We start from the raw sequence: 17,222 nt of genomic DNA on the forward strand, positions 1-17,222 counted from the left end.
ATGAGGGGGAATATGATGAAGTTAAGAGGAAATACGTTTAGGAAGAATCTAAGAAAATACTGTCTCATGGAAAGGGTGGTGTATGCATGGAATGGCCTCCTGGTGGAGGTCGTGGAGACGAGGACTGTGTCAGAATTAAAGAAAGTGTGGGACAAGCATGTGGGATCCCTTAGGAAAGGAAAAGTTAGTGTTTATTGATGATGGGCAGACTGGATGGGCCACTTGGCCCTTATCTGCCGTCATGTTTCTATTACAGGATCTGTTCTAAATTGGCTTCGGGGATTCTTGTAGCAGCACTTTTACAAGGTTAAAATGGAAAATAGTTTTTCAGAAAAGTGGGCTGATCCATGTGGGGTCCCTCAAGGTTCCTCATTATCTCCGTTACTTAATAATATATATCTACACTTGCTTGGTTTTGAATTAGAAAAGAAAAGCTTTTGTAGTTATATTTATGCAGATGATATTACAGTTTTAATTTCTATTCATTCAGTTGTATCATCAGAAACTATGGTAATTCAGGAGGTTATTATTTTATTGGAAAATTGGATGAGAGCTCACAAATTAAAACTGAATACTAATAAAACACAATTTTTTACTTAACAATGCTCTGTTAGAGGCTGAGACAAGTGTGGTGGTTAAAAATATTTCTTATCAGTTTTCAACGTCGGTTAGAATTTTGGGTATTTATTTGGATTCCAAATTTACATTACAGACACAGATCAATACATTAACATAGAGAGCTTTCTTTATCATGTATAAACTTTGCAGAGTACGTAAATACTTTGAACAAAATCAGTTTGGCTTAATAGTACAAGCATTGATTTTAAGCTTGCTGGATTACTGTAATGTCATTTATCTCTGCTGTTCTAAGCAGTTAATATCAAAACAACACACTATTAAAAACACGGCGTTATGATTGCTTTACTCATTTAAAAAAGATGTTAGTATTTCTCCAATATATATGCAGGTTCATTAGCTCCCAATATGTGCCAGAATTTTATTCAGATTTTGGTGTTTGACTACTTGTAAGGCTGGGTTTGGTCTAGATCCTTTATTGTTTGCTAATCATTTTGGGCCAAATTCTATAAATGGTGCCTTAAAAATCAGTGCCAAAAAACCACAAGCTTAATGTGATCCTATAAATTACACCTAAAGTCAGGTGTAGTTTATAGAATATGCTCACACACTCTTCTTGCGACTAAAATTTAGGCGCACCCATTTAGGCCACCTAAAACCCAGTCCTAAATACCTGCGCCTAAGTTAGGCGCAGATCGAGTGTACTCCATAATAGTGCACATAGGGGTCCTTTTACTAAAGTGCACTGAAAAATGGCCTGCGCTGTTGTATGTGCCTGTATTGGACGCTCGCAGATCCATTTTTCAGCGCACCTACAAAAATGGCCTTTTTTGGGCTGAAAATGGACGTGTGGCAAAATAAAAATTGGTGCGTGCCCATTTTGGGCCTGAGACCTTACCGCTACCCTACCCATTGACTTAGAAGTAAGGTCTCACACATTAACCGGGCTGTAACTGTCAGCTCGCATGAACTGCCGATTACTGCCCAGTTAGCGCCATGTGGTAGAAAATAAAAAATATTTTCTGCAACACATATTCGACGTGCATAAAAAATGGAATTACCGCTCTGGACAGTATTTCCAAATTGACGTGAGTTGGACGCGCGTAGGTGTCTACATGCCTTAGTAGAAGGGCCCCATAGTATTTTGAAATGCCCACAACTGGCCACACCCCCTTTTTGACTGTGGGCATTAGACGTTACGTGCATTGTGTTGTAGAATATGCCTAGAAAGTTGTGTATGTACATTCTAACTAAAGCTTAGTACTGCTAATTGGTGTTAAGTACCAGTTATTGGCACTGATTGGCTTGTTAATCAATTAAGTTGTGCATGCAATTTTGCCAGAAGGAGTGATCCACCTAAGTGGATGAACACTAGCTCCCACGTAAATATAACAGCACAAAAGAGGAGTGGGAAATGGACCAATGACTCCAGGAGAATGGGAGATAAATTTAAAGAACCACTTTATTAAATGACTCGACACAGACAACTGTGTTTCGGCCAGAAGGCCTGCCTCAGGAGTCTGAGCTCAACCACTAACAGAAAGCTGTGGGGTGGTTAGTGGTTGAGCTCAGACTCCTGAGGCAGGCCTTCTGGCCAAAACACAGTTGTCTGTGTCGAGTCATTTAATAAAGTGGTTCTTTAAATTTATCTCCCATTCTCCTGGAGTCATTGGTCCATTTCCCACTCCTCTTTTGTGCTGCAATTTTGCCATGCAGCCAAATTAGCGTGCACAACTTAAGGTGCCATTTATAGAATTTGGGCATTAGTCTTTTCAACTTCAGTGAGAGACACAAGCTCTTGCAATTTGTTAAGTTATCCCATTTTAAAGGGTAGAAAGAGGCTCAAGTTATTGGAGAATCATTTTGCTTTCCAAGCAGCAGTATTGGATACAACTATTTTGAATATTATGCTTTCTGCTGTAGATTACAGGCATTTTAGGCACATGACTAAGACATATCTGTTTAGTAAATTTGTGTTAAATTCTATAGATTAACGATTATTGGTTGTTCATTACTTTGTTATTGATTTTACTGTTAACTTTTTATATTTGGTTAATAATGTAAGGTTGTCCATCTCTGGTAATTTCCAGATTTATCTTTTTTAATCCACATAGATAGCAAACTATAAGTTATTGTATTATATCATATTATGGAGATAATGGATCAGTACTTTGAAAAATCCATGGCCTGAGACAAGGTAAGGAAACTGAAGAATTTATTGAAGAGATATGTATATTAAACGATATCATGAAGTGATCAGACCAAAGGACCAGGACAGCATGAAATCCAGAAAGGTGAAAGAATGTAGAAGAGAAGGAAGAAAGAACCAGATCGAGAGTGTCCAGCTTCATGAGTAGGAAAATCAATACATTGGACAAAAGCAAGGTCAGTGATTAGAGAAATAAAGTAATCGTCATAGGGATGGCGTGGGTTATCAACAAGAAAGTTGAAATCCCCAAGAATAATGAGATTGTCATAGGTCCTGGAGGCACCCCAGCCAGTCAGGTTTTCACGATATCCACAATGAATATTAATGAGAGAAATTTGCATGAGCTGCCTTCACTGCATCCAAATCTCTCTCATGAATATTCATTATGGATATCCTGAAAACCTGACTGGCTGGGGTGCCTCCAGGACCAGGTTTGGAAACCACTGTCACAGGTAGTTACAGCTTCCAAGAGAGATTGGGCTAGAAGTCCTAAACAGAACTATCAAAGGTTGGAGAGAAATATATAAGGAACCGATGGAGAGGAATTGTAAAACTAAGTCTGATGAGAAGAAGCTCCTGGTAGGTGAACAGGGTGGAAGGAAGATTGAGCACTTGAAAGGACTCAAGGATGAAAAGGGCTATGCCCCCACCCTTCTCCATTGCAGGATTATGTACAGGTGGAGAAAACTGTGAAGGAAGGAGGAACAGATTGATAGAGAAGCCCTCTTCGCCTAGGGATGACTTTTCCTCCAGGAACTTGTCCAAACCTTTAGTAAACCCAGATACTCTAATCACTGATACCACATCATATGGCAATGAGTTCCACAGCATAGCTATTCATTGAGTGAAAAATATATTTCCTCCTATTTGTTTTAAAAGTAGTGCCATATAACTTCCTTGTGCATCCCCTAGTCTTTGTTCTTTTTGAAAAAGTAAAAAATCGATTTATGTTTGTCCTTTCTACACCACTAAGTATTTTGTAGATCTCTATTATATCCCCCCTCAGCCGTCTGCTTTTCAAGCTGAAGAGTCCTAACCTCTTAAGCCTTTCCTCATATGAGAGGAGTTCCTTCCCCTTAATCATTTTGGTCGCCCTGAGAAAAGTGATGACCCCCTTCTGCAAACCATAATACAATCAATTATGGATGAAATCATTTCTTTAAAAGAAATTATGGAAGACCACCAAGGCACTAGATCTCAGAAAAGATATCTGTGAATTAAATAATCAGCTTTCACAGATGCAGGTTTGTGCCACAACGCTGGAGACCATTGTGCGCTGCCAACTTGGAAGCCATTACAGCCTTACAGCAAAAAAACAAAGAACTGAATAACCTGTGGAAAGATTTAGAAGACCTCAATAATCGCTCTAGGAGGAGCAACCTATATATTCTGGGTATCCATGAGGGCCTCAAGGGATTGGACCATATAAAGTTTCTAGAATCTTTATTGCCTAAACTATTAGATATTAAGTTCGATGCCAGCTGGAAATAGAGCACCGCGTGCCTTCCTCGCACTCATATACCCAACAATTCCCCAGGTCCTTCATTATAAAACTCTTCCAATATCAACAGGCTTTATACATCTTACAAAAAGCAAAGCTTAAATCGCCACTTAGGCAGGAGGGTGCAAAGATTATGATCTTTACAGACCTCAGCAAAGATACTGTACAGAAGAGGAAACGTTTCCTGGCTCCTTGCGACCAACTGAAATCCCTGGGAGCCCAGTACAGCTTGCATTACCCGAAGCTTCTGTGCATCACCATCCATAATAACACATGCTCCTTTGAGGACCTGGAGATGTTGCTCAAATATTTGGAGTCACTCTGACTTGCACCCACTGCTTTTTTCCACTACAGTTATCTTTCATCTCCACTCTTTGCTGTCTGCTCCTTTCGGACCTTCGGTTTAATTTGATCACCAATCTTACTGCTTGATATGGGTCAGGCCCTCGAAGCATCCCATCTCAGGAACCTGGCATGGTAGAGCTCTCTTCTGTCCGAAAGGGCCTATTTTCCCCAAACTTGCAAGCTCCTATACAGCATGTGATGGTCTCCTTCCCAGTATGCGGAACACAACCTCAAGCCTTAGCATGTATGCTGCACTTCCCTCGGATTCTCCCCGCCTAACCACCCACATGTGCAAACTGGACTGCCAACTTATTTAATTTTCAGCTTTATCTCAGTTTCTAACCTTCACAAACAGATTTATTCAGTGCAGCTTAAAAGGTACTCTTTACAATGGAGGTGCCCTCGTGACTCCACTTTGCATTTTCCTGCACACTATCATGATCTCCCCCCCCCCCCCCCCCCCCCCCCCCCCCCCCCCCAGCATTTGGGACACAATCCTACAGCTTTATAATCCCTTTCTGCACTCCCCATCGATCATCTCTGTTAACATATCTAGTTTTAATTTTTCTATGTTTTGTTATCTCTCTGAACTTTTTTTTGCAATAATTGTATTCTTGTATTAATATTAATTATCTTGCCATGCCGCTTCTTAATTTGTTATGTAAGCTGCATTGAACCTGAGTTTTCTTGGGAAAATTTCATAATAAAAAAATAAGTAAATAAGTAGATAAATAAATAAATAAATAAACAAACAAATAAACTAGTGTGTGTGTGTGTGTGTGGGGGAGGGGGTGGAGAATGGGGAGATGGAATGGGAGGAGTGGGAGCAAGTAGGGGGAGAAGGTGTGGAAGAGGAAATGGAGGTGGTAGAGGAAGTTGCTGGAGAAGAAGAGTGACTTCTAGAGGAGCCCAAAGTAGCAAGGAAAGAATAATAGTCAGGAGAGATCCGGCGGGTGGATGACAAGAGGTAAAGTGTTGACAGATGAGGGTGGTGGATCTTTAAAGCCTGGCTAAGCTGTGCTGTAGAAAGAGTTTAGCTGAGCTGAACTGTTTTGAGGCTTTGCTGAAGAGGGCTGTGTTTGGAAGCTTGGCTAGCTGAACTTTGTTGGAAAGCCTGGCTAAGCTGTGCTGGGTAAAAAGCCTAGCTAAGCTGAACTGTTTTGAGGCCTTGCTGAAGAGGGCTGGGTTGGAAAGCCTGGATAGCAGAACTGTGTTTAAAGCCTGACTAGCTGAACTTTGTTTTAAAAGATTGGTAAGCTAAACTGTGTTGCACCGCCTTGCTAGCGAAACTGTGTGGCGGTGAGAGCGAACTGCACTGACGAGTGTGGAGTCGGAAGCGGACAGCACGGATAAGGGAGAGAGACAATTATGCGGAGAGTAGCGGCTGACAATATATATATAGTGACAAGGCTACTGCCAGGGTGGCTGGGATGAAGCATTTAGACCCTGAAATACAAGTACCAGAAGCCATTGCAAGGAGGGAGGCAGAGAGTAATCTGGAAACAAGGGAATGGATTCCCGGCTCCAGCAGAGGGAGCCAGGGGGATAACCAGGCTGAGCCTATAATTTCGTCCCCCACTAGGGGGAGGCGGAGGGAAGAAGCTCAGTTCCCCTGGATACGCAATCAATATACCATGCGGCCCAGCTGGAATAGAGAGGGGTAGATCAGGGGGGAGAGGAATCCCGGGGGGGGGGGGGGTGGACAGGAATCCCAGGGGGGGAGAAGCCTCTATGGAGTGTGAGAGTTCCCAGGCAGGGATGGCCAGCTCCTGAGGGTTTGGAAGGGTGTTGGAGGTGAGAGAAACCTGCTTTATTGAAAGCCTGATGTATTTGGAAGCCTGCTTTATGTACCTGCTTTACTGAAAACCTATGTGGTTGGAAGCTATTTGTTTGGGGATAATCTATGTACTGAAGTTGGTGACAGCTGTTATTGGCTTGATAATAAAAACCGTTTAACCTAGCCACTGTCTGCAGTTGTAGTGAGATCTGGCAAATGGCTGGGGGACGGCTCCACCTTGCTGGGAAGCAGTGGACCCTTTATATACACTACTGTTGTTACTCAGTATAGCTTATAACACATTTACATGATTGAAGATTCCCATGTGACCTCCTTTTCAATCCGCTCCCTATGTTCATATTTGATGTCTTTGCAAAGTCTCTTCCGTTGGACCATGCTGCTGGGTCCTATTACTTTCAGTGGGCAGGATTGGCGCTGATACTTGGGGCTCGGTTGTGCAGCTGAGGGGGAGAGTCCTCTCTTAATAAACGTTATTCACATGTTTGTTTGTTTTTTTCACTTTAAAGGACCTATACGAGCGGCTGTTAGCTTTATTATTATTACTAGTTCTATTATTGTGCTAATTTATTTGTTGTTACACCTAGAATGCAGATATAGCACTTATACAGGAGACTTACTTATTGGCTTCTGATACTCAGTGCCTTAAGGATACTAATTATACTCCCTTAGCCTCCTCCTCCTCCTCTTTCCAGAAACAAAAATGGAGTATCCATACTTATCCATAAATCCATACAATACAACCACTACAACAGTTATCAGACAACTGTGGGCAATAGATAGGAATGTACTTATTAACAATCACCTCATTAAGGGGTCCTTTTACAAAGGCACACTGAAAAATGGCTTGTGGTAGTGTAGGCAAGGGTTTTGGGTGAACAGCGATCCATTTTTTAGCACTTGTAAAAAAAGGCTTTTTTTTGCTGAAAATAGGCGTGTGGCAAAATAAAAATTGCCGTGTGTTTATTTTGGGTCTGAGATCTTACCACCAGCCATTGACCTAGCGGTAAAGAATCTGGGTGGTAATGACCTACACGTGTCAAATGCCACTTGTCGCGCACCCATTATGCACCCCTGAAAATAAAAAATATTTTTCAGATGCGCACCAAAAATGAAATCACCGCAAGAGCCACGTGGTAGTCGGGTGGTAACTCCATTTTGGCGTGCATTGGGCACGCGTAGACGCTTACGCGGCTTAGTAAAAGGGCCCCTAATGTCTTTAATATTTACGCTCCCAACTCAGATGACCCTCAAATATTTTATGATATAACAACTGCAATAGCTTCTCTGGGTTCTGCACCTGTGATTTTAGGGGGTGATTTTAACCAGATTCAGGATCCAATAATAGATAGAACATCGAACACCCCCTATTGCCTTACCAAAGTAGGCTCCACTATTGCAGTTCTAAAAAAAAAAAAAAAAAACTTTAGGCCTTATAGACCCCTGGAGACCTTTTAAACCAACAGAAAGAGACTACATCTTCTTTTCTCCACTGTACAAGAGCTACTCTAGAACTGACTTCTTCCTAGTTTCTAAACAACTTATGCTTCAAGTAACTCACTCTGAAGTCCTTAGCCAAACCATCTCTGATCTCTCAACCATCTCCATATCTTTCAACAGTATAACCATACCACCTCCACAAAGAAATTGGAGACTCAATCCATCCTTGTTAGGTGACGAAAAATTTGTTGTGTTATTGCGGTCTAAATCAGAGAAATATTTCACTCACAATCCCATGGCAGACTACTCCACTAATACTTGGTGGGATGCATACAAAGCAGAGAGGTGTAAAAATTAACTACACTGCAGGAATCAATAAAAAGCATAAAAAAAAGAAATACTAAATTTGGAATTAGACATTAAGGAGGAAAGGGAATGGGACTTGATATACAGCCTTTCTGTGGGTTTTACAACTACATTCAAAGTGGTTTACATAGTATATAGAGGTACTTATTTGTATCTGGGGCAATGCCATGGAGGGTTAGGTGATTTGCCCAAAGTCACAGGGGGCTGCAGTGGGAATTGAACTCAGTCAAAGTCCACTGCACTAACCACTAGGCTACTCCTCCACTTGAGGAGTGTCTATACGTGGTGTCTAAAAAATCAGTACTGAAATCAGTGCCAACTAAGTGCATTCTATAATTAGCACCTAGATTTAGGTGCCAATTATAGGATATGTTTAGTTGATGTTTCAGAGCTGATATCTGCGCATATCAATATACGCTGATGAAAATCTGGTGTAAATCTCAGCACATAGATTTAGGTGCTCTGGGCCATATTATATAACTGGGCACCTAAATGTTGGAATGCCCATGAAAAGGCCATCTCCCTGCCTATAACCACGCCCCCTTTTGCCTCTGCACGTTAGATGTTCAGCACACATCATTACAGAATACGCTTAGTGAGTTGAGCTCCTAAATTCTAATTAGTACTCATTATTGCTTAAGTGCTATTATCAGTGCTCATTAGCTTGTCAAGCCAATTAAGTTACATGCAGTTTTATAGAATCCGCACCGATTTTTGTGCCTAAATCTAAGCACACTATATAGAATCTGGGGGTAAACAATTGCAAAATAAATATATATCCTCTCAAGACCCACCTGTATTCTCAGAACTACAGACCTAAAATACAAATATAACTATCAGGTCTCTCAAGAAGCTTTTCACTCCATTTCAATACATAAATCTTTTATGCATTTACTGGCATAACTCCTAAAACCGAATAGGAATACTTCAAGAATTACCCTTATCACTGACTCTAACAACCAACAATTTACAGCTGAAAATGACATTGCCCAAAAATGTATAAAATATTATCAACGTCTATATAGCTCAGAAATAGATTTTTCTGAAACCAAATTTTCCCAATTCACATCTCATTTTACCCACCCAACAGTCTCCCCTTCTCAAAATGCAGAACTAGAAAAAGACCTGTCCTGCAACAAAATTCTCTCAACAATGAAATCCCTTCCCAAGTGTAAGGCTCCAGGCAATGACGGCCTTACCATTGAATTCTATTAGGCTTCTCAGATCTTCTTGTACCACATCTGCTTGCACTATTTACAGTACATCTCTCAACAATGAAATCCCTTCCCAAGTGTAAGGCTCCAGGCAATGACAGCTTTACCATTGAATTCTATTAGGCTTCTCAGATCTTCTTGTACCACATCTGCTTGCACTATTTACAGTACATCTTTCCTAACATCCTTGCAGAGCAAAGGCTCCTTCCTTGAATCTACAATAATAGTCATTCCCAAACCAGACAGAGATCACAGCAGAGCTGAGAATTACTGACCCATCTCACTAATCAACATTGACAATAAAATCTATGCATAAATACTGGCTTCCAGCGTGAACAAAATCCTACCATACCTGATTTCACAGAGATCAGAATGGTTTCACACCAGGCAATCTCCCAAGTAACAACTCCAGACTTTTTTGGAACATTCTGTCGAGCACCCAATCCTTCACAGGCTTACAATTAGTCTTTTCTCTAGATGCTGAGAAGGCATTCAATAGAATTGAATGGGAATTATTATTATTTATTTATTATTATTTATTGCATTTGTATCCCACATTTTCCCACCTTTTTGCAGGCTCAGTGTGGCTTACAATACATTATGAGTGATGGAAGTACAATTTGTTACAATTCGGTTATGGATTACATTGTGAGGAGTTATACGAGACAAAATCAAAGTATCTTAAAGGAATATAGCAATGGAAAAGAACAGTGAAACATTGGAAGGAAACAACGGGAAGCTAAAGGGCAATATATAATAGTAAAAAAAAAAATACCTTACAAGCACACTAAAATGCTTTGGTGTTAATGATACTTTAATTAATATGAATAATCTTCTATACGATCACCCAGTAGCATCCATTATGATTAACGGAATCTCTTCCAAATTCCCCATAAATAGTGGAACCAAACAGGGATTCCATTCTCCCCCTTACTATTCAACTTGGCCTTGGAACCTTTGGCCCTGGCCATTAGAGCTAACCAGCAAAAAGAAAGGGATCAACTCTCAGGAAAACAATTATAAATTGTCAATCTATGCAGATGACACCCTGATGTACACAACAGTGCAATCCCTACCTGTAGTACTCAACTGTATGGATTCATATTCTTCTATATCTGGATATAAGATAAATTGGGCAAACTCTGCTCTCATGTCACTATCCATATTTGGAAAATCAACAGATAAAGGGAAGTGGGAAGTGGACCAATGACTCCAGGGAGGCGGGATACTGATGTACAAAAGTACCACTTTATTCACAGACTAGACACAGTACCATGTTTCAGCCACAGGCCTGCCTCAGGAGTCTAAACAATAGGTTAAAAGATATAAAAATCAAAATAATTACATGCACATATACATATACACATTAAATGATATAAAACAGGCAAAAGAATAGCTCAAAAAATACACAGAAAACCTCTAAAAATATATATATGTACACACATATATATGAACTCATAATGTATAGATGCATATATCAAAAAGAAGAAATAAGAAAATAAGAGAAACTAGAGTAATCTTTTAACCTATTGTTTAGACTCCTGAGGCAGGCCTGTGGCCGAAACACGGTACTGTGTCGAGTCTGTGAATAAAGTGGTACTTTTGTACATCAGTATCCCGTCTCCCTGGAGTCATTGGTCCACTTCCCACTTCCCTATATCTATCAACTAGCCATATTTACCATAAAACATCTTATCATTCATTATCCATTTAAATGGGAACCTGACAGAATTAAATACTTGGGAACCTGATATGGTATCAACCCAGAACAAACCATCCAACTTAATATGGATTCCATCCTTACTATGGTGAAAGATTAAATTGAGAAAAGGACACCACTCTTCCTCAACTGGTGGGGTAGATCTGAGGCCATTAAAACTCCCAAGATAAACTATATCCTTAGTATGACCCCCATTTTCTTTCCTTCACAGCTATATAAAAAGTTAGATAGCATCCTGACTAAATTTCTCTGGAAAGGAAAACTCCCTTGCGTAGACCCAACAAAGCTAAAACTATCTAAAGTCAAAGGGGGTATCAATTTCCCAGACTTTAAAACTTATATGGCTTTTCAAGCCTCTCAAGCTATCAAGTAGTTTGATTTTTCTCCCAATTGCCCCAGATGGCTAATATATGAACACTCCATCGTTAGCCCTTGTCACTTTCAACTCCTTCCCACCACGAATACATTTCTTCTCCCCTTAGGTTCACTTATTTTAAAATCCACCTCAACACTATTAAAAGAGTTCTTAAAGAAACTCAACCTGAAAGATCAACGGCCCATAGACGTCTCCCTCTGGCATAACTCCCTGATCAAATCACAAAACTCTCACTTAAACTGGAGGGTCTAGAAGACTGCTGGTTTCTGGTCTGTCAATCAACTCATGGAAGCAGTTTCCTTTATCCCGTTTGACTCCCTTACTAAACAGTATAAACTACCTCTCACAGAATACTCCAATTGGTCTCTCCTTACCCAACTTCTCTCCTCCTTATTCAGCAGCACCACATATGCCCCCCAAAAGTCCACTTTCTCTCAATGGATTCACCTACTAATTAACACATTGAAAACTGCTTCCAAATTCTATAAAGTGCCAGACAAAATAGAACTCTACTTAAACCACATATTGGGAGCACACACTGGATATACCCATGAACACAATAAACTAGTAGGAATTCTGATCCAAAATACTCAGATCCACTCTCTCAGTGGCTATCACACAATCCTCATTTTTTGTACTACACAATGTTTACAGGACAATGGCAAAATTGTCTAAACTTTATACTACTTCTACTTCCACTAGCTGCTGGTCCTGACAAGATACAGGAGATTTATTCCATCTCATTTCCTCCATCCCCAGTGCTCGTATCTTCTGGACATGAGTCTGGGAAAGAACACTTTATATTATACCCTTAGAAAATAAACCTGATATCTCATTTTGAACTGTCATATTAAAATCCTCATACCCAGACCTCCATATATCTAACAATCATACTAGACTGTTTAATATACTGCTTGCTATAGCTATACATCTTATAGTCTTACACTGGAAAGATAACTCGAAGCTTCTATTTAATGAATGGTGGTCTTACATATCTGCAACCAGGAAATATGAAGTTTTAAATGCTCTTAGAACCTTTAATGTTACTCATGTTCAAAAGACTTGTGTGCTCAATTTCGAAAGAGAAAGACGTCCATCTTTTGAAATAAATCGGAAGATGGACGTCTTTCTCCCAGGGACGTCCAAATCATTGTAATCAAAATCCGATTTAGGACGTCTCCAACTGCACTCCGTCGCAAGGACGTCCAAAGTTCAAGGGGGTGTGTTGGAGACGTAGCGAAGGTGGGACTTGGGCGTGCCTAACACTTGGACGTCTTTGACCCATAATCGAAAAAAACAAGGACGTCCCTGACGAACACTTGGATGTTTTCACCTGGACATGTTTTTATTACTACTAAGGCACAAAAAGGTGCCAGAAATGACTAGATGTCCACCGGACAGAATCAGGGATGACCTCCCGTTACTCCCCCAGTGGTCACTAACCCCCTCCCACCCTCAAAAAACATCTTTAAAAATATGTCGTGCTAGCCTCTATGCCAGCTTCAGATGTCATACTCAGGTCCATGACAGCGCATGCAGGTCCCTGGAGCAGTTTTAGTGGGTACTGCAGTGCACTTCAGACAGGTGGACCCAGGCCCATACCCTCCTTACCTGTTACATTTGTGGAGGAAACAGCAAGCTCTCCAAAACCCACCACAAACTCACTGTACCCATATCTAGGTGCCCCTTTCACCCATAAGGGCTATGGTAGTGGTGTACAGTTGTGGGTAGTGGGTTTGGGGGGGCTCAGCACACAAGGTAAGGGAGCTGTGTTCCTGGGAGCAATTTATGAAGTCCACTGCAGTGCCCCCTAGGGTGCCTGATTGCTGTCCTGGCATATCAGGGGGACCAGTGCACTACAAATGCTGGCTCCTCCCATGCCCAAATGGCTTGCATTTGGACGTTTTTGACATGGACGTCTTTGGTTTCGAAAATCGCCGAAAGTCAGAAACATCCATGTCTAGGGATGTCCAAATCTAGGGACGTCCAAATTTAAGGATTTGGACGTCTCTGATGGTATTTTTGAAATGAAAGATGGATGTCCATCTTGTTTCGAAAATACAGGTTTCCGCCCCTGGATTTCACCATTTTGCAAGGACGTCTAAATCGCAACTTGGACGTCCCTTTCGAAAATGCCCTTTTTGTCTCCTTTTTTTTGTTACATTTGTACCCCGCGCTTTCCCACTCATGGCAGACTCAATGCGGCAGGCAATGGAGGGTTAAGTGACTTGCCCAGAGTCACAATACCTACTGCAATAGATTATACTCCAATGTGTGAAATTACACACCTACTCCAATTTGATTTGGTGATGTGATTATAGATTGTTTTAATTTGTTTAAATTGTACTTAAATGTACTCACAAACACATTGTTGTATATTTGCTATATCTTGGACATTGTTTATTTGCTATAACTCCAAAATCCAATAAGATTTTTTTAAAAAGTGAATAAACACATCTCTGGTAGAACCACTAGAGGTCTCTGCAGATCCTCAAGGAAGCAGATGGAATTCCATGAATCATGTTCGGCATGCTTTCCCCACCTGTGTTAAATAGACAATTCTTGAAAAATGAAGCTTTACTGAGTCACTATACCTTGCCTGAACATTACATTAGAGAAACTGGTTTGATTTCTGAAGTGACATTTGATGCTTTGTAGTTTGATCTAGCCTCCTGACTTTAGCCCTTTGTCCTTGGTCATTGCTACCTGAAACTACTTATGCAAACACGTGTTAAGACTTTTGTTTTATGGAACTTGTGCATTGAACTATTTTTTAGTTAATTTGTTGGAGAGTTGACACATTATTTTTGGATATTAATATTTGTGTGGACACTGCACTTATATTTATTAGTCACACATTAGAGAGCATGTGATGATGTGAACATATAACAGGTCTGGGCATCTGGCCATTAGTTTGGGATTCCCCTTTGACATGGTCTGATGATCTTGTGACATCTATATTCATTACACTGATGCTCTCTTAAAATTAACATTTTAAAATTGAATATAAAGTATATTGCTTTGAGTAAGTCTCATGTTGCTTTGCTCTTCACTGTTTTTATTTTTTGTATTTGTGAGGGTGTTGGTTGTTCTTGACCCTTATTTTTGTGTATGATGACTACTTATTACACTACCATATCACATGGAAAGTCCCATTACCAGGACTCCTATGGAGGGTGTTTTTACATAAAAGATTTATGTGTAGTTCTATTTTTCCCCAAATCTCCATTCCCATCCTCTGCAGGAACTGTGGAATCTTTACTGGCTAGGAAAACTGGCAATTCCTGTGAGGTTACTGATTATTTTTTATCATTAGTGTTTCTACTGCAAAATTATGTTATACACAAGGCAAGGTCAGTGGTCACAGGTCTAGATCTTTTTGTCACCACCTTGAAGCATTTTTTAATATTCACTTTCCCGACTGCTACTAGAGACGAAGGTGAAGGTCTCTTACTACTACTACTACTTAACATGTCTAGAGCGCTACTAGGGTTATGCAGCACTGTACAATTTAACAAAGAGAGACAGTCCCTGCTCAAAGAGCTTACAATCTAATAGACAAGTGAACGGTCGGTCCGATAGGGGCAGTCAAATTGGGGCAGTCTGGATTCACTGAATGGTAAGGGTTAGGTGCCGAACGCAGCATTGAAGAGGTGGGCTTTAAGCAAAGACTTGAAGACAGGCAGGGAGGGGGCTTGGCGTAAGGGCTCAGGAAGGTTGTTCCAAGCATGACCCTGACCTAAAAAATGCCACTGGGATGGTCGATGGTGAAATCTGCTTGTAGCAGAATATTCAAGAGGAAATGCCTTGACATTAGACTGTTTATAAAAATAGCTTTTTATTTACAGTAAACTGTGTCCATGGTAAATGTGTACATTTGACCTGATAGTTTCAATTTGCTATGAAAAGTTCAAATATAAGTATGCAAAAGTTTCTTTTCCTAGTGGTGGAGACCAAGAGCAAATTGAACTGTGTGACTTTTACTATTTTATATTCTGCCAGTTTTTATTAACTCTACACTTGTTCAAACTATTATTGATTCAGAAGAAAATCTGGACTGGACAGTATTTTGAGGGAGTGGAAAGTGAGGGGAGTGAATAATCCCAGAAGCCAATGGTTTCTAGCCTTTGTTGGTCCTGATCTAAGAATCCAGTATCTTCTCCCCTAAAGTATGTACCCCTGGTCTTCTTACAGAGAATACAGACCCAGTGAAGGATCCCAGACCATGGGGACTACAACATCCATCAGAATGTCTCTGTATAGCCCAGTTAAAAATATGCTGGCTATGGCCACCTGTATCTACTTTTGCCCAAACAGAGGAAAGCAAGTTACACAGAGGCCTGGGTAAATGCCTGTTCAACCAGGTAAAATCATGGTTTTGAAAATTGTCATCCCCAGGACTAACCCTCAACAGTTCACAGACACAAGTATAAGAGTGGCCCAATGGTTTAAATGGCGATATATGTTCAGACATAGCTTTTACTGTAATATTTATCTTATATCCAAGAGGCAAGCTTCCATTCAAAAGCACCTCTATATTAAAAGCAAAGGTGACTGTCTCAACCAGCTCACAGTAATGTATGCATGCATCTTTTGGCCTATGTTAATTATATCAGCAGCAAATACATGCACTAAAAGTGCCCATTTACTTTGCACCAGAGGCAGGCAAGGTAGTTCATATATGTTTGAAAACCAGAAGTACTTCTCCTGCTTTCTTCTCCTACCTAAACACATGTTAGAGACCTCTAGTGGTTCTACCAGGCATGGGAAGTGACATTTTCTAAAATTAAGAACTTTGCAGAGTTGGAAGGGCTTCTCCATCAGTGAGGTCATAGTAAGAGGAGATCCTGCCAAACAAGGACCACTATATGTAAGTAAGAAGTCCAAAGCTAAAGGTTGGGAGAAGTCTGTGTGGGAAAGGAAAGACAAGGGTTTTGTGATCCTGTAACAGAAGATGGCAGGACTCAGACGAACCCTCCCCCCCCCCCCCCCCCCCCCCCCAAGAGTTCCAGAGTGAGAGGGATCTGTGTTGAAGTCTCCATCTGTTTAACTGTACTTGACTGGTGTTTGAACTGGAGATAGACAGTTCCTTTACTTGAATTCATGTCTTAGTTGCTGGACCTTGGAGGCAGGTGTTGAGGGATCTGAGAAGAGGGGTTTCTCTTTGTAGAGATGGAGACCAAGGCAAATTGAACTGCAGCTTTTTAAATATTTTATATTCTGCCAGTTTTTATTAATGTTCCACTTGTTGAAACTATTAAAAGAGTGTAGGAAAATGCTGGATTAACCAGGTAAAATCATGGCTTTGAAAACTGTCATCCCAGGTCTAACTCATAAAAGTTCACAGACCCAGGGGTAAGGGGTCTTAAATGGCAAGATATGGGTAGGGGATATAAAACAGTAGCATAGTCAGAGGTGGGCCTGGGTGGGCCCTTAGGCCCACCCAAATTGTGGTAATTTTGCTGTGGCTGGTGTGGATCCCCAAACCCTGCTCTTCCAAATGGCAGCTGGCAGCACTTGACTCAAGTTGATGCCGACACTGGCCCCTCTGCACATGTTCTGTTTTCGTATATGAGCAAGCACTGAGCATGCATGGCCTGATGGTGGCAGTGTCAGCTCGAGGCAAGTGCTGCTGGTTATTGTTTGGAAGAGTGCTGGCTACCTGAGGATGGAATCTTCA

Source organism: Microcaecilia unicolor, chromosome 1 (assembly GCF_901765095.1).
Source record: "Microcaecilia unicolor chromosome 1, aMicUni1.1, whole genome shotgun sequence".
Lineage (NCBI taxonomy): Eukaryota > Metazoa > Chordata > Amphibia > Gymnophiona > Siphonopidae > Microcaecilia > Microcaecilia unicolor.